This window comes from Hippopotamus amphibius, chromosome 6, assembly GCF_030028045.1.
Source record: "Hippopotamus amphibius kiboko isolate mHipAmp2 chromosome 6, mHipAmp2.hap2, whole genome shotgun sequence".
Classification (NCBI taxonomy): Eukaryota; Metazoa; Chordata; class Mammalia; order Artiodactyla; family Hippopotamidae; genus Hippopotamus; species Hippopotamus amphibius.
Genome location: NC_080191.1, coordinates 33,914,813 through 33,932,858, shown reverse-complemented (window position 1 = coordinate 33,932,858; position 18,046 = coordinate 33,914,813).

Below are 18,046 nucleotides of genomic sequence, written 5' to 3'. Positions count from 1 at the left end.
CAACAGTAAATGTGAATTACAGTCCCTGGGTGGCAAGCGATCTACCAGACTAACTACCAAAGGGAGAGAATGAATTTTTGTTGATTAGCTAGCTTTTGATTTCACAGATAATTAATTAATAGCACTAACATTATTATTATAGAACCACTGATGATAATAAAATAGCAGGATATAAGATATTACAGCACAGTTCACAGTATTGAGTCTTTCTAACCTATAGCCAAAACCAGAAGATTTTTAATTTCCCTATGAAAACAATTTCCCTTTTAAAAAGTGGTTAGGCTCTTGAGATTCATCAGGGAACAAAACAAGATCCCTGCCCTTGTGAAGCTTATATCCACAGCATGTTTAATCTTTTTACAAATAGCATGAGTCCTGTAAACACAGTGTTAGTTTTCAAGGCAGTTCGTCTTTGAGTCTGGGGTCAGCCCCAGTCTGCCCATTCTTATCCGTACTCTGCCCGTTAACACAACTGTACCCTTGGGCAAGACATGCAGCCTCCCCAGTCTCTAAAACTGAAAAAGTAACATCTCTCCTTCTTACTTTACACGTTTGCTTCAAGAGTCAAAGGTGATATTATATGTAGAAAATCACTGAACATTCAGGTGGGTTAAGGAGCAGTGATGAATAACCTGTGGGCCATCCAGGTCGGAGAAAAGGAGAGACATCTGACTCAGGGTAAGCGATGATAAATCTGTCCAGATTTTAAAGATCTTTCTCTAACCAAAGTTCTTGGCATGGTTTTTATTCCACTTTTTCTTATCTCACAGTTATTCCATTCAAATTTCTGTCAGCACCGACTTTAAAATATATTAGCCTCTGGATGCTGCTTACCACTTGTATCACAAAAATCCTCATTTAAATACCCATTATTTCTCACAGGTTAATTTCAGTGACCTCCTAACTCACCTCCCTGCTTTAGATCTCTCTTATAGTCCCTGTCCTCAGGGTAGCCATACTGATTTCCTTCATTGCTTATTAGAGTTCATCATGAGTATTCCTCAAAAGAGACACATTTTCCTCAGAAGCGGTGGATACATAATATACTCTCTTCATCCTTTCACAAAATCTATCCAGAATCCCAACATTTTTTACCACCTTTGCTGCTCCCATCCTCCCCAGAGCCTTCTCATCACTCCCATGCGTTGTTACAATGGCCCCTGTTTGGGTGTCTGGCTTTCATTTTGCTCTATAGTCTATTCTCTGCGTAACAAGGAGCTAGACTCCTCTGCTCAGAATCCTTCAGTGATTCCATATCATGCCAAATAAACTCCAAAGTCCTACCCACGTTCTTCAAGACACTTGGGATCCTCCTCCGTGCTCCCTCTCTGGCCTTATCTTCTTCTGGCCTCCCCCTTTGCTCACTCTACTCCAATTTGGCCTCTTGGCTTTTTTCCACAACACTGGCTTAGGTGTGGCCTCGCTGCTGCTTCCTTTTGCACTTTTGGCTCCCAGATACTCCCAGGACTTTCTCTCTCACTCTGCCCAGAGATGGAAGGAGGTCTTCCCTGACCAGACCCATAGAAAAGAACATTTGTTTGGAACTACCATTCACTATCTATCTCCTTATCCGGGTTTCTATTACATATAGAATTTATTCCCATTGCACGTATTTATTGCACATTATATTTATTTGTTTATTGCCTATTTCTAACTTCCACCAAGAATATAAGCTACAAAAAAGAGATTTTGTCAGTTTTGTTCTGTCACTGGAATAGTACTCAACACATCGTACATGCTCAATACGTAATTTTTAAATAAATAATTGGTCTTTGAGAATATCGATTCCTATTCACATTGTTCTATTTAATAAACCACATATTCTAAATTATCAAGAATGATCCTCTCTTGCGCACTTCCCCCCTGTGCACACCCCCACCCCTGGATTCAGTAAAGATTTTTATTTTAAATCAATAAAAATGTTTTCTATAAATATTTTATTCTTTCTGAATCAACCCTTATATAAAGAAGGTTTCTTATAATTGTGCTAAGCCAATGTATGTTATTATTAGAAGAAGATGATCCTGATGTGTGACCATTACAAAAGTGCCTTTTTAGTCACATCCACATGCATGGGACATCGTGATTTATATTATTAGTTCCATCATGTAAACTAAAAGGTCATGAACACACAGAGAACTGTAGATGTATGCGTGCATTTCTACATCTATAGATGATAGTAGGTAGGTAGATAGATTGGAAGATAGATAAATAAATAGATATTTAAATATCTTTATCTTTCTCCCTGGACTTCTATTTCCGCAGTGGCGTGGTGGGGAAGAGGAGAATATGTGCTTCTGTGTTAATTACATATTTCAAAAACTAAAAAATCAGTATAAATTCTATATAGCCCAGGAAAGGCAGATTTTCATTAACAGAGATATATAAATATATATATTTTTAATTTATTTGTTTATTTACTTATTTATTTATTTATTTCTGGCTGTGTTGGGTCTTCACTGATGTGCGCAGGCTTTCTCTGGTTGTGGTGAGCGAGAGCTGTGCTTTGTTGCGGTGCGCTGGCTTCTCATTGCAGTGGCTTCTCTTATTGCGGAGCATGGGCTCTAGGCATGCAGGCATCAGTAGTTACAGCATGTGAGCTCAATAGTTGTGGTTCATGGGTTCTAGAGCACAGGCTCAGTAGTTGCGGCACTCGGGCTTAGTTGCTCCGTGGCATGTAGGATCTTCCTGGGCCAGGGCTCGAACCTGTGTGCCCTGCATTGGCAGGCAGATTCTTAACCACTGTGCCACCAGGGAAGCCCATTAACATATATTTTTGAAAGTAATTTTTTCTCTCAGAATTTGGTACTTAATTGTTATTGCTTCTTTGTGTCATGTAATTACTGGAAACTCCTCACCAGATTTTGCCTAATTTAGTTATTCCTGTAATTAAATTTTCTGTTGAAATTCTTGGATTTTTGCTATCAGTTGCCAAACGTAGTGAGTTTTGAGAACGCAATATCAGCAAGCAAATGAAATTAGCTGTAAGATAATCACTGCCCCATTCCCAAAACAGAAAAATGAGAATAATGGCAGATTAGCTTCCAAAATATACTCTCCATGTCAGAAACCTGGGCTCTCCCTGTTAAAATAAGGAACCTGACATTGATAGACGCCCCAGAAGACAATGCTTAAAAGACACTGGACTTCTGGTTCTGGGAGCCACATTGGCTCAAGTGTTATGAGACCATTAAAATCACTATTTGAGGAATGAAACAACTCGTAGGTTCTAGATTATAAATAGCTGTCCCCTGGAACATTATTTTAAAATTTAGAAAAGTTGGGGAAGAGTTTATCCCCCAGTAAAAACTAAACAAAACAAAAATCTTATGAGAAAAAGGAATGGAAAAAAACCCTTTCTATTTGTCTAAGTAATTTGATTACTTTGGAACTCATGTTATGGAAAAAAAGTAATAAAACAATTAAAGGTACAGCTGTTCTAGCCATACACTTCTTAGACGGGATTCCTACAAGCTGGATCAGAAAAAATAAAAATTCTGTTGACCAACCCCTTGCTTCCTTCCAACCCCTTTGATGTTTACCTATTGGCTCAGCTCCTGATTTTCCCTCCCATCCCATTCAAAATCACTCCTACCTGATGTCATAGCATGCCAAGTTGAAAATGCTTCTGGGTTTATTTATTTATTTTCTAGTCTCACCTCTTCCTGATGTCATTTCTTCCTAATTTCATTATATTTAGCTATATCAAATATTTTTCCCCAGTATGGCTTCTTCAACATTGACTCACGCTATCTCCCTCACTGGGCTATATATACTCAGCCGATTTCAGTATCCCCTGTGATTCTCAAAACAGAAGTTACAAGAAAGCCACATCAAAGGAGCTTTGATATAACTGAAAACATTTCCCTTTTAATATATATAATTCATGCATGCATCTAGTTAACAAATGAGCCTCCTATATTTGGCACTGTAAGGCATATAAACTCATGGAAGACTCATGGTTTCTCCACCTCAGCATAATTATAATTATGTCTGCAAGAAAAATGCTAGAATCTGTCTAAAAGGCAGTATCAGATAAGTGCTATAAAGTGGTATGAGCTAGTTCTTATAAAGGTACTGAGGAAAGAGCAACTCTCCAGCTGGGTTAACTGTGGGCAGTAACAAAGGAGAGGCAAGGCAGACTTTTGGTTCAGCTTTAAAGGACTTTTAACAGAGGGCTTCATAATAGCTGAGAGATAGGTGTGAACCAGAGGAAAGAGGTGAGAAATTGCCAATTTAAGTGCCCAAAGAAGGGTGGCTAATCGCCACTGACTCAGGCTTGCATCCTGATCTATGGTGATCAAATAAAAAGGTCAGACAAGAGCGAAACAAATGACAAAACCTCAGGCAAATAGGTTGGGATTTAGCATAGGATAGTGGTTTTAAACTTTCTTGTTTACAAACTCCAAAAGAATTTTGAAAACTAGATACCCGCCTCACATATTTTTAAGTTAACATCTAAAGCAGTCATTACAAACTGAAATAGTTGTAGAGGATACAATTTACAGATAATTATATATGTTGGCTTTTAAATTAATGTTACATCACTCTTTTAAATATATCCAATAAAACCTGAGTGATACTTAGACACACACAACTATCATCCATTTAAATTAACATGGACAATCTCTTCTTTAAATTTTATTTTTTTAATAATTTTATTTATTTATTTATTTATTATTTTTTGGGGGTACACCAAGTTCAATCATCTGTTTTTATACACATATCCCCATATTCCCTCCCTCCCTCGAGTCCCCCCCCACCCTCCCTCGAGTCCCCCCCACCTTCCCTGACCCAGTCCTCTAAGGCATCTTCCATCCTCTTTAAATTTTACATTGTTCATATTTTGTCTTGAACTTATGTCAATTCCCCTTCTACAACATAACTTTACCTAATACAGCTATGTGCTTGAAAGTCTTTTATTGCTGTAGACCTCTGACAAAAAATACGAATATAAACAGAAAGCAATGGAATCTATTTCCCTTGCATTTGGTGTCTCCAGAGTTAATATTGAGTGTTGCATATCAAGTTATTAATACTAGCAGTAGTACACAATTTGTCCAAGCAGCATACCTAGGTTACGAATGTTGATAAATAATTATTAAACATAAAAGCAATTTTTTTTTGGAAATTACTCCCTCAATGTGATGAATGATGCAGGTTTTCTTCAACTGGTTCATTATTAAAAAGTAAATATCGTTTTTACTAGAATGAAACCAGGCACAACATCAATTCTATTCTGTTTTTCACCTTTAGAAAGGTAGGATAGGAAAGGGTGTTCATAAAATAAAGAGATGGGAATGGAAAAGTTGTTTTCTTAGAAATAAAAAATTCTTTGAACTCTACCAGCACTTAAAATTCACATGGTGATCTATCATCAAAAATCATTTTTAATGATCTACCAGCTGACAACAAGATTAGATTTTCCTTCAGTTTTGTTGAAAAATTAGAAACCACCTGCCTTGAAAAAAAGAATGGGGGAGATCTAATCATGCAAAGAAGCCCTGTGACAGACTACGAAATTAAAGAGCAGGAACCAAAGGGCACTTTCATTTCTGTGCATCCAAACTGGAAAGAACATTCTCCCACCCGTTTCACTCACTTAAATGTAAATGCCAGCTTCGGCAATAGCAGAAGGAGCCGTACAGCCATTTGTGAATATAAATAATAACAATATGCGTCTAAATGCGTAAATTAGTGAAGATGAAACAGAGTTTGAGTCATCTTTGTCATTCTATGTACGATAAAAACTATTGTTACATTGCAAAAAGGAAATAGGCACTTCTTTGTGAAGGCTTTCACGTTAAAGAGAAAATGTATTTTTATAACTTTTTTTGAATCGCAGTTATCTTTAATTTAGGCCACTTCTTTCCAGGAAAACATAAATCACACAATTACTTTTCTTTTTTGTAGAAAAGGTGGTTTACAATGTGCAAACAAGATTCCTCTGTGAAATTTATTCTTGCCTTCAGAACTACCAAGAGAATTGAAAATAAAAGCAAACAAAAGCCCCATAGCTAAGTAGAGCCAAACTAATTCTGAGATGTGCTCCAAGCTTAGAGCAGACAATTTTTGAGTGAACTGTATTTGAAAGTTGGCAAAATAACTTCACTCTTCTTCCAAATAGAGAACAAAGAAATTTGACTTGGACCAGTAGTCTCATACACTCTTACTTTTGACTAATTCAAACTAGTTTCCCACCACCTCACTCTTGAGTATTAGTCATCTTACTAAGGATTAAAATGTAGCATTGTTATTCCAGCACTTTTTACAGTATTTTAAAGAGATAGACATGGACTCCCTAGAAAAAGTAAAATGAAGCAATATGAGGAAATTTTACTTCCAAGAAGAATAACAAAATATGTGAAAGAGAAATAAAACTATGGTGAGGAAATGTGGCAGCATGCAAACTGATTTACATTTCCTTCTATGCCAATGTGCTAAACTTTCCAAATTAAAGGCCCTCTGGGGTACTTTCCAACTGAGTGCTCCCAGATCTACCAATATTATCAACTTTATTGAATTTTCCTTGCAGAAAACTAGCAGGATTTCCATTGTAGGCTCATCTAGATCTCTCAGTAAATTCCAATATCGAAGAAAAAGGAAATGAAAGATGAAAAAGTAAGAATTCATTTATTGTTAATTAATGCTTATAAAAATCCATATTTTAGGAAATTGAAACTTTTCATCTGAATCAAAAAAAAAAAACCCCAACACGTAGTTGATAACTTGCGGCAGTAAGTGTGACACTTTTTTTATATTATGTTTTGCACTTTTATGAAATTATTTAATTTCTCAAAGGAAACAGAAAGAAAGAAAAAATAAGGAAGAGTAATACGTTGCCCTCCCAATATCTAAATATGTCTAACAGAAAACATATGCACACATACATTTTGGTCATTGAAAGTAATTCAAAAAGAAAAAGTGCATATGTCTATTCAAAGATTTAGCGATGGCAGGTTTGATCAACTTAAACATACTTCACCAGAAACCATATCAGATCTGCACCTGTCTATGAATTCATTTGATAAGGTTCTAACTGTGGCACTGATTGATAGTATTCTACCAGAGAGAATAAAAACTGTTGTTCTGGGTTATACAGAAGGAAGATGTTAAATAGATCAATATACAGGATGCTGAGAGAGATATTGGAATTATACACCTCTGGAGGATTCCCCTTTAATTAATTAGTCTCTTCACAGAGGGAATCCTGAAAGAAAGAAAAAATCCACATATCCAGCCATGATTCATTTGATTTGTGGAAAACCAAGAAAAATGAATTTGCCTAAAGTTATTTTTAGATAAAATTCAAGTTGTTGGAGAACATTCAATAGTCTTAAACTACTCAGAGAAATGTAAAACAAATGAAAGATCTGTTATAAAATTTACATTGCATGTAGAGATATCTGATATAAAAATGCTGAACAAACGTATGAATTAGAACACACGAATGTAACTGTTTTGAGTCTGATTGATTCCAGCATAACCTTAGACAGATTACCCAATTACATATTCAAAATTCACATGTTTAGTTCTCTGTAAAAGTACATATCCAATAAAAGAAACAATCATAATTTGTCTTACGAAAAAGAGAAAATAAATATCTCACACCACAAAAGAGATCTCTAGGGCCTTTCAGTGATTACTGTATTTCAGAAGCCTTGAAGAAAGATATGGATTTAATTAAGCAAAAACAGCTCTACACATTGACTGGTTCCACCATCCTCTGTGAGTATCCAGGGTTTTCTTTAATAATGTTCTCAGAAAAAAAAACTCTGTTTCAATCTCCGTGAAAATACACTCAGTCCTGTGTGTGTATCTTGGTTAGTGCTCTCAAAACATTCAGGCTTGGTGCCCTTCCAAATACTTTTTAAAACCCCACTGCTCCATGACACTGATGGATTTAAACACAAGGGCCTGGGGGCAAAAAAAAAAAAAAGGAAGGTGTAGTGATTGAACACTATACACGGTTTTCAAGGTAATCCAAGTAAAAGTCTTAAACCAGCCAACATGAGAATATTCAGAATCTCATAGCTATTGCCAACAGTAAGGCTTAACTTACTTTAATGATATTCATTTTTGTTGTTGTTCAGAGTTTCTAATCAGTCATAAGATAATAGCAGGGAGAAAGAAAAAAAAAACTCTGATTATGTTTTACCACAGAGTTATAATTCATGTCATCAATAATCCAAGTCATGTGAGTAAAACACATGCACTAATTGAAAAATAGCTAGGACAATACCATCAAATTTTTATATGGAGTAATTCCTAGCTGATAACACACATTTCATGTATAGCTCCAGACTCCCACCAAACCAAAGAGATGTCTCAGCAGGGAATGCTTGCTTACTAGAGGAAAAAATACTTTAATGACAGCACATAATGCACACCCCATGCACAACCCACAGGGAAGTCTGATTTCTTTTAACCCCTTTAAATAATATTCACAGTCAATGGATTCGTTGCTATTGTACGCTTCTGAATTCTAAGAGTTTTCCTTACATTTGTATGCCCGTATGGACTTCAAGTTACAATTTTTAATGTATTTGTGTCTTATAATTCTACAGAAATTTTGAGTATTTAAATAGTGGATACCTTTTCCTGTGAGTTTTAACTCATAATAGTAATGTTTTCTGTTTATTGTACCTTCTGACTATATTGAACTGGCTTATTGTTTGTGAAAATAAAAACAGAACTGCCAGGTTTGTCTATTCTAGTTATTAAATTGAATTTGGCTAGCATATAGTTCTATTAACTATTCAAATCTAAGGCCTTGGGTGCAGTTGGAGGTGGAAAGGAAAATCATGTCTATATGCTGAAGAGTTCAGTTGAGAATGTGTTCCAAATCTAGATTGGCAAAGGCAGCCATGCTGCAAGAGCTGATTTAAAACATCAGGATTACACAGTATGTTGCAATATGTTGTCATCTGTACCAGAATAACACCCCTCACCCACCATCGGGCCATGTCAGCTCTAATCTGGGGCCTCCTTCAGAACAACTTCCTGATTTGTAAGGTAGCTGACTTGGAGACAAGGATATCCTTTGTTATTACAAAGAAAAACTATTTATCTTCTGTGAAAACTGGCAAGTAGTGGAACTTTGTGTTTTAGTCCACCTTTGACACTCACGCTACACTTTTTATCTCAGTACTTAAGCACTTGTGAAAATACATCATTGACACACCCCTGGCGTGAGTAGAGTCATTTGGCAGCCCTGTGAGAATGGCTTATAAGAAAACTGGAAGATGCTTATCCTTCGTATTTACTTTTCTTCCAAGGCCTTTTAGGTGCTTTCTGTCTTGTTCATTCTCATAGGAGTGAACACACACTGTCTATTGTGTGTTTTGCAGACAGACCTGTTTAATCACTCTGCTCAAGCCAGGAATACCATAACACATTATTAAGGCTCCTCCCACTCTTATATTGAGTAAACAGACATAGGGCCTTCAAATTTTTAAGTTACATTCTTAAACAGTGGTATGTTGCTAAGAATGTTGAATTTATCAAGGGTGGCTCTACAGCATATCTCTCAGGGACATTTTAAGTGTGATCCTGGTGGATGGGGGGAATGACTAGGCAAACAAGTAGTGCTCCTGGAGTGACATGCCACATTTAGGTGACCTCTCTTCACTGTCACTCCTTTGCCAAATGCTGTGAACCCCTTCTTAAACTTTGTGTACTTTGGCAATATCCCCTTTCTTCTCTCACAATCATCCTTTAAACTAAAGGTGGGGAAAAAATTAAAATGAGTTATCACATGAAGAAAATATATCTGAGTACACATTTTATTCTAGGAGAGATTGTGTTAAAGAATTTTATCAGAATCCATCCATCTATGTCTTGATGGGGAATAAAATGTCACTCGCAGCTCACTACTTTCTAAGTTCTCGGTCTTCAATCTGTTCTCAGCCCAGCCCTCTTCTTGGGTGGCTATCTCAAAAGTCCTCATTCTTCTAAAACAGGCTTTGTTTCTATTCTTCACTTCCGCTCAAGTTATCTCCCTGCCTCCCTCTTTTCCTCCCCTTCCTCCACAGCTCTTCTGGATTAAGAAAATAAATCTTTTCCTTCTTTCTTTCTTTTCTTTCTTCCTTTCATCCTTCTTCCTTCCACAGCGTAATGGATGTAATTCTAGATTCCAGGTATAGGAAGATTAATAAGACAGGATTTGCCATTTTCTCTCCCTGACTGGTGTCATATGACTCCCTGAGATTTCCATGGATTTCCATAGCCACAGATTCAAAGGCTAAGCCAAGGCATTTAACCATAGGCTCTGTTCAACTCAGCACAATCTTCATGTCTTTGCTGAGTACATACTACATACCTGGCTCTTCATTAGTCACTAATAATACTGAAATTATGGTATAGTGGGAGAGGCAGGCACTTAATTAAAATAAATTACAGTAAGTGCTATAGAAAATTATGTGGAATTTATATGGAACCTGTAGAAAATAGAGATCACACATGGATTTTTGATCTAAATCTTAAATAATGACAAGTGGTTAACTTGAGAAGGATGCAATGAGCAAGGGGGAACATGCTGTGTATGAGCCTTACCCACAAGGGAGGGAGCGAGAGCAGATGCGCCACGGTAGGAAAAAAACACCATGGTGGCAGCAGGCAGTCATAAGCAATTTGGTGTTACTAGTACAGGTCACAAATTGGTAACCCTGAGCCAGCCTGGACCTGAAGACATATTGCTCTAACACAAATATATTCAAATGCTTCATGGGGGGAACTTGTATACTTCAGATTGCCACAGTTCCTAGAATCCCTACTTCTTATACCCAGTCCATTTCACTTATTGAAGTTAACTGTATAGGCCTTGAAAGAGGGTCTAGACAATCATAATAGTGGCTAGATTTTATCTTTTAGGCAATGCAGAACCATCTTAGGAAGGAAATGATATGAAGAGCTGAAATGGAACCCTTTGTCAGTTGTATAGTAAACAAACTGAAGGCAGGGGGACCAGGCTTAACTTACTTTGCCTAAACCGAGGAGGAACATGTGATTGAGGCCTGAATTAAGGCAATGAAAGAAGAAATGCAGACTGAATGGAAATTCAAGGAATGTTTTGCAGGTGAAATTTGGCAGAACGTGGATGAAGAAGGGTGAGCAAAGGAGACACAGTGGGAAGAGAGAAGTAGAGTTATCTTGGACAGATTTATTAAGACAAAGAATGCAAAAAATTATACAACAGCTAAGAGAGCACAGAGTAAAGGGTGAAGGCTTCAGTGGTAGAAAGGAGAGAGCATGTTTACAGGCCTCACTTTGTGACTTATCAAAGCTAGCTAACTCTAATAACTGCACACTAACGTCTAACTTCCCTTTTTCTCCAGTTGTCACATGTGAACCTTAGGCCTTGCATTTGACTTATTGTCTAATTTCCAGCTCAAATCCTGGTCAAACATATACCCATTTCAAATTAGCATATACAAACACATTCACTTACAAGGCAACCTCTTCTTCGAAATATAACCGAATACAGTACCCCAGAGACTCTCACTGGATAAACTAAAGCCAGCCTGATATTTGAATAATTACCGTAAAAAGTTTTAGTAAAGACTTCCACAACTATCATATAATATTTTAACAGCTGAGGAATAAACCTAATGCAACATTCTACAGTGACAAGGTTCTCATTTAACTTATGATAATGAATTATCACATCTGATTAATCATACCATTCTGCTGAAGAACCTGTATGGTGTTAGAACAGAAAGTCAAATAGTTTCTATTTTATATTGGATTTCAGTTATAGCCAAAGAAAATTAAAAGAGAGGTATTCACAAGTTCATGTTGAATATAGCTCCATTTAACTATTACAAAGTTCATGGAGAGTACAGGAAGTGAACTACTTATTGCTTACATTGAAAGGAACACTTGATATACTCAGTCCCCTCCCAGATAGATGTCTAAGCTGCAGAGAAAAGGAAATAAAGCAGATATTTCTAATACTAATTAGCTTGTGCTATATAAACACTTTATACTGAGAAAGGGATTTGTCATTTGAATTTAGGGACATTTCAAATCTATGGTTCTTATTAAAGGAGATAACATTTGACAAATACCATTGTTTGATTTGTCCTTTCAATGTTAATTCTCCTGTGCTGGGCTTCTTAACTCCTGACTTATGCACCACTCTCAGTGTGTAACCAGGTTATTTACACTACATGTAAAGTTAGATGAAGCTATCATTAATATCCTGTTCTTCAAAATATGGTGATCCCTCGGAATTCCAACCGATGACTCAGAAAATAGAGGCACTCTCTTCCTGTTGCTAATCAAGCTTATCTTCCAGCTAAAAGTGGGAAAATGTTGATTAGTATGCCCTATAAATTATCAAATTGTATAGGACTAAATTATTCAGAAAGAGGAGAGAGAGATTTTTCCAGGGCAGGAGAAGCAGCTTTTTCCCTTTCACAGAAACTTCTAGCAACATTATGATAAATTCACATTTATTTATAAATTGTTGATACAACTTCATATTTCTCTCAAAGTATCAGACATCTCTTAAGATAGTTGTTCAAGCTTATGTAACACTAATTTCAACTATCATTCTTATCTAAATCTAAGCAATGTCTTCACAAACTTGATCCTAAAATCTGTGAACTCTGGGCAGCCCTTGTCTAGTTACATGACTCTCCGTTTCCAGGTCAAGTCAGAAAAACTGACATGAACAAGCCTCTCTGTGTTTCCTTCATTTCTGGCAAGCACTTAGCAGGAAAAAAAAAAATGAACAGGGTAAGATTAGAGTCCCTTTGAACCCCAGTATGATCCGAAACTCTGGTTTGAGTGAAAGTGGCTTTGGGTGATGATGTCATTTACACATCAATGTCTGTCTCTTCTGTTATCATTGTTCCACAGGGACTGTTTCTGCTAGAACTTCAAAAAGTCCTTTATGGCTTACAAGTGTGTGCAAGCTATCAACAGCCAGTTTCCTTATTTGTCCTTTTCTCCCTTGGCTCTTTTTCTTTTCTTGACTATTACATTAACACAGATTTGAGCTTGCTGGGTAGTTTTGTTCTAATAATGCTAGCACACTCTGCTGTACACTGCTAACATCACAACACATTCAGCACTCACTTTGACATTATTCTGCAACTCAACATAGCTGATATTCACCCATCCTTCGGCCTTGGCAGCATTTCAGTAACCTTTTTTTCATTGTTGTTCTGGCTAAATGATCACGTTTTACAACTTTTTCCAACGTGATTTTTTGGACAATTTTCTCAACATGATTTGTTAGCATCAGATACAAAAATGAACAAGTCACTTTAGTCTTTTTCATCACCGTATTTATTTTGTCTTTGTAATGAGATGTATCACCAACTAACTGACTTTCACTTTCAAATCTCTTTCTGCCCTTTTATTTGCTAGACTCCCCCATTCACCCACCCATTTAAGTGTTCATTACTAGAAGGATGCCACAACTGGTTATTTGGATGCTTTAAACTAAAATTCTCTCTTAATAATATCAAGAAAGGAAAACTAAAAAATTTTAAGTCACAAGAGTAATGCTGTGGAAGCTTTACCTGCTAGAGTGTAGTGAGAAGGCAGCCTGATCTATTGACAGATCTTTGTAACAAAAAAATTATGCAGGTCACTTATTGAGAATACCTGTTGGATTCTTCAGATATATTATCAATGAATATTGCAAAATAATTCAGATGAAGAATGCATATCTTTCATTTGAAATCACCCTAAAGCATTAATAAATAAATCTAAAAATAAATTCATTCAGAGATACTGAACAGTACACCAATCTTCCTCCCCTGTACATACCCCTATAGACTGCGAGAAGGAAAGTGAAGGTGAAATAGATAAGGTGCTATGAGAGATGGCTAATGGAACCATAACTCTGCATTTCTGAAGCACACTTCCCACATGCAACATCACCAAAATCTCATTTTTAAAAGGATCAAGGTCTACATTTAAAGATCTTGTAATAGGTCACACCATGCTGTAAATCCCTCTGGAATAAGGTAAACTTATGTAGAACATGAACATATATATGTTTTACATTGAACGTTTTTAAAGAATGGGCTTCAATGAGTAAATCTCAAACTACTTGTTTTGAAAATGTAAAACACATAACAAAATACAACGTATCAAAATTCATATATCAAAAATCATAAATAGTCAGTGGCATTGTTGTTGAGCCAGGTAATGAGGGCCGCTGCTCTGGATCTAACTATGCCAGGTGGCACCAATATGAATAGGAGACAAAGATGTTTCATTTCCTCCTCCTGGAAAATCATTACAGGCCGTCTGCTAAGCTTTCTCATCTCTAGTAAACATTATTTTCAGATTCTTACTTGCCCTGTTAGCAAAACTTACAGCATTAAAGAATCTGCTCTGTCTTGGGAGTACTAAGAACAACTACAGTACAATCATGTCATTTACCAGCATAAACTCAAAATTTCAGCATAAATATTGATAAAATTAGGGATGCTAAAATGGTTGATATCAAGTCATTTATGATCAAAAGATGTAAATAAGAAGGCTAGAAATACTGCAACCTAACCAGAACTATCTGAGGTAATACACACACAGAGGCCTAACATAATCCCTGGCACAAAATCTGACTAACACCTCCCCTTTCCCATCTGAAACAGCCCTCAAAAATGGTTTAAACTAAGAAGATATTGAGTAGCTTTTATTTCTTCCTAGCTTGATAAAATTGAATAGCTTTTGTTACAACAAAAAGTCTTTTTCAATTATTCTGCAAATGTATAGCTTTTAATTAAAGCATTTAAATGAAATTAAACAATTGAAGTATGATCTGAATCATACAGGGACTGGGACTATCTCAGACTCGAGACAGAATACAATTTACGTCTCTATAGAATAATTACAAACTTCTTAACTGACATGATTTACTGCTCACCTATAAACCTGAACTCAAATGTACATACTCTTCAAAGAGATACAATAATAATAAACTAGTTCAGGAAGAATGCCCCCTACTAAAACAAAAGGATGATGGGGAAAGAAATGAGAAAGTTTAATGGGAAGTTAGATATTTCTGAAATCTGCAATGGCACTTTACATTAACAGAATACATTTCGATAAGAATCTTGGCCCCAGGCAAATTGAACCATGAAAAATCAGCTCCCTGAATGTTCCTGTCAGAGGCCAGTGATGGAGGGATCCCTGTAAATTCTTAATCTGCTTTTTTTTCGGGGCAGGACAATATAGCTTTGCTGAAAGGAAGGTCGGGCTGCTGAACTTCCACAGTAGGTAACCCAGAAAGCAATCAAGCTGAGCTGGCAGGGAGTGGATTCCCACTGAACTCTGTAGTGAGGGCTTTTCTCCCCCTCTGCAGGTACCATACAGAAGGGAAGATTCCTAGGACTTGTGGCTTAATTTCTCTGGCTACCGCACTAATCGCACGCATCCCATAATTACTGTCTTTCTTTCTTCCTCCAGACTGTCATTCTTCTGTCTCTTAGCTCCATCCCACAGGCAAGCAGTGTCTACACAAAAGGCCAAGCTAGTTAGCCAGCCACCTGAGGAAACTCTGTGCCTCCACTGCGCTCACCCATGCCTTTTTTTTCTTTTTTCCCTTTCACTTGTCACCCCTCCCAGCCTCCCTACTAAAGAATATTTAATTTGCATTCTTTCCCAGCTAACGCAGAGTTAAAGGGAATTGCTTCAGTAAATGAGACGCCTGTGTAGAAAAGCCTCAGCAATCTTTGCATTAAGCCTGGATTCCTATAGAAATAACCACATATCTCAGATACAGCCAGGATTCCACAAAGAGATGCCCTCAGCTGCCTCCAGTGGTATCAGAGCTGGCACAGCCATGCCTTAAGCATCTTAACAAGTGCAACCTGTAACTCTTACCCAGACCTGAACACTGGAAGGCTTTTCACATTGATGTATGGCTTTTCACATTGCTGTATGGCTTTTCAATGGTCACAATTGAGGGTGTTGAGAATTTTCTAGTCAAGCTTGTTAGGAAGTTATAACAATATGTGTGATTATAAAATTAAGCAGGAGTGGGGCTTGTGCCTTGCCTACCAGGCCTAGTTTGCTTTCCCGTGGGTCATGAACACCCTTCTCAGTCTGTGTAAGTACACGAAGAGGCTAACAAAAGAAAATTCAAGAGGCTCTGGCTTGGAGAGCCATATACATCTTTGAGTGTCCTTGTTGTGTGTCTTCCTAGGACCCTGGGGTAGGTGTGCCAACCATTTATGCAAAAGATTGATTGGTTTCCAGTCCTGGAGCATCTGGAGGCATTGTGGAGACAGTTTATGGTAGCCCTGGAGGTGCAAAGCACCTCATACCATGCTGAGGTGACCCCATTGGTAAAGTGTTAATTGGCTCTGAAGGGAGCCTCATCTGGTCAACCCAGATGGAGATGCAGATTTATCTCCCTAGATTGAAAATACCACAAAAATGCCAAGCCACCTTCTGAGAAGAATGGCATTGATGCTAGGCAATAACAGATTGTCAAAATAATGAAAGGTTAAAGAGCAATCAGATGACTTGTACTTCCCCATTCACTCTAATGAACAAAGCGGGAGTGTTCACAGAGCATACAAGCAATTTAACTCATCCATTTTGCTTAATTTTGAAAAATATTTCAAATGCCCATGTCAATCAACTCTTGGGTTGTGGCCAAAACAGTATACTCAATGAATATAAATGCCAGAAGGAAAAATGATATATATAGATATAGTTTAATTCACACTAGACAGTGCCTGGATGCTTTACGTCAATAATCTAGAGCTCACTTAGAATAGCATATACCTCAAGAAGACATTAGAGTGCCTTAACTCTGATTTCCGCTAAAACTAAGCCTAAGAATTAAGGACCCATTGTTGCTTAATTTTAAATATTACTGTTTTCTTTTTAAATCTCTAACTCCTCAGGAGTGAGAAATTATATCATAAGCACCTGGCACAACATCATCGATGTAAATGATTACGACAAAGCTTGATATGCGGCACTTGGCTCAGAATACGGAAGCTGTCATCTTTATGCTCAAAAATCAATTAGAAAATAGGTAAGGATGTGAGAATACATCCTCTTCCATTGAGAGCACCTTTCTTCAAATAATGAATTTCATTGTGGCTGGAAGATAATGAAGATGATTCACAACTATCACTTATCCCTCATCAGCCACTGAACTAAGTGTTTTCTGTAGGTTTATGAAATCTCTAGCCTCGCAACCACCCCTCAGAATAGCTATTATTAACCCAATTTAGTTATCTAAATCTCTAAAATCTTCAAAAGCTGAGAAAATATAATAAAATGTTTCAAATATTGATATCTTTTAAAGAATTGTTACTCTGCATTACAGAGTAACACTATTTATGACTCTTTGCTGGTACAAGTACATGTCTGTTTTTCCATTTTAACACCAGACTGAACATGTGGGAAGAGAGCCACAAGTTTAATCTTTACTTAGGTGACTTGTGAACAATGCTTACAATAGAACAAGCTATACTCAGCTCTTGGAGACAGATGGGATCAACTACCACTGAGAGAATAGAGACAAGTTGGGACACAAAACCTCGACTATCCCTTTGACCCCTTTGATGTTCTCTGCACTCCAGCTTGGATTTACGCAGTGAAAGGGCTGGTACAACCCTGTCTGTTACCGCTGCTTCAATATGCTTTAGGCAAGCTGACAGGAAATTTTCCTTACCCTGACTATTCCACTCAGGAGAAATTCTTTGGGAAAGGCTCTAACTTGAAAAGTTGATGCGGAAATTTGATCAGTATGCTAGGCTCAACCTCACAGAGGTTTAATTATTTGGTATTCTGTTTGTTCATGTGAAGAAAAATTAAATGTGTTTGTTTGTTTGACACAGTTTCTCACTGAATAGTTTCATGTTTTCTGGTTTTATTCCCTGCAGAATTAAAGTACTTCTTCACTCACTTAAGCATTCCAGAGAAATAAGTATTTAACATCTAGATGAGTTTTCTACATCATTGAAGCTTACCCCTGTTAAAGCCAAACTTTTTGGAAAAGAAACCAGTTTTAGTCAATGTTTGTCTAAAACCTCCATCTGAATACTTAAATCTTTAAAAATTA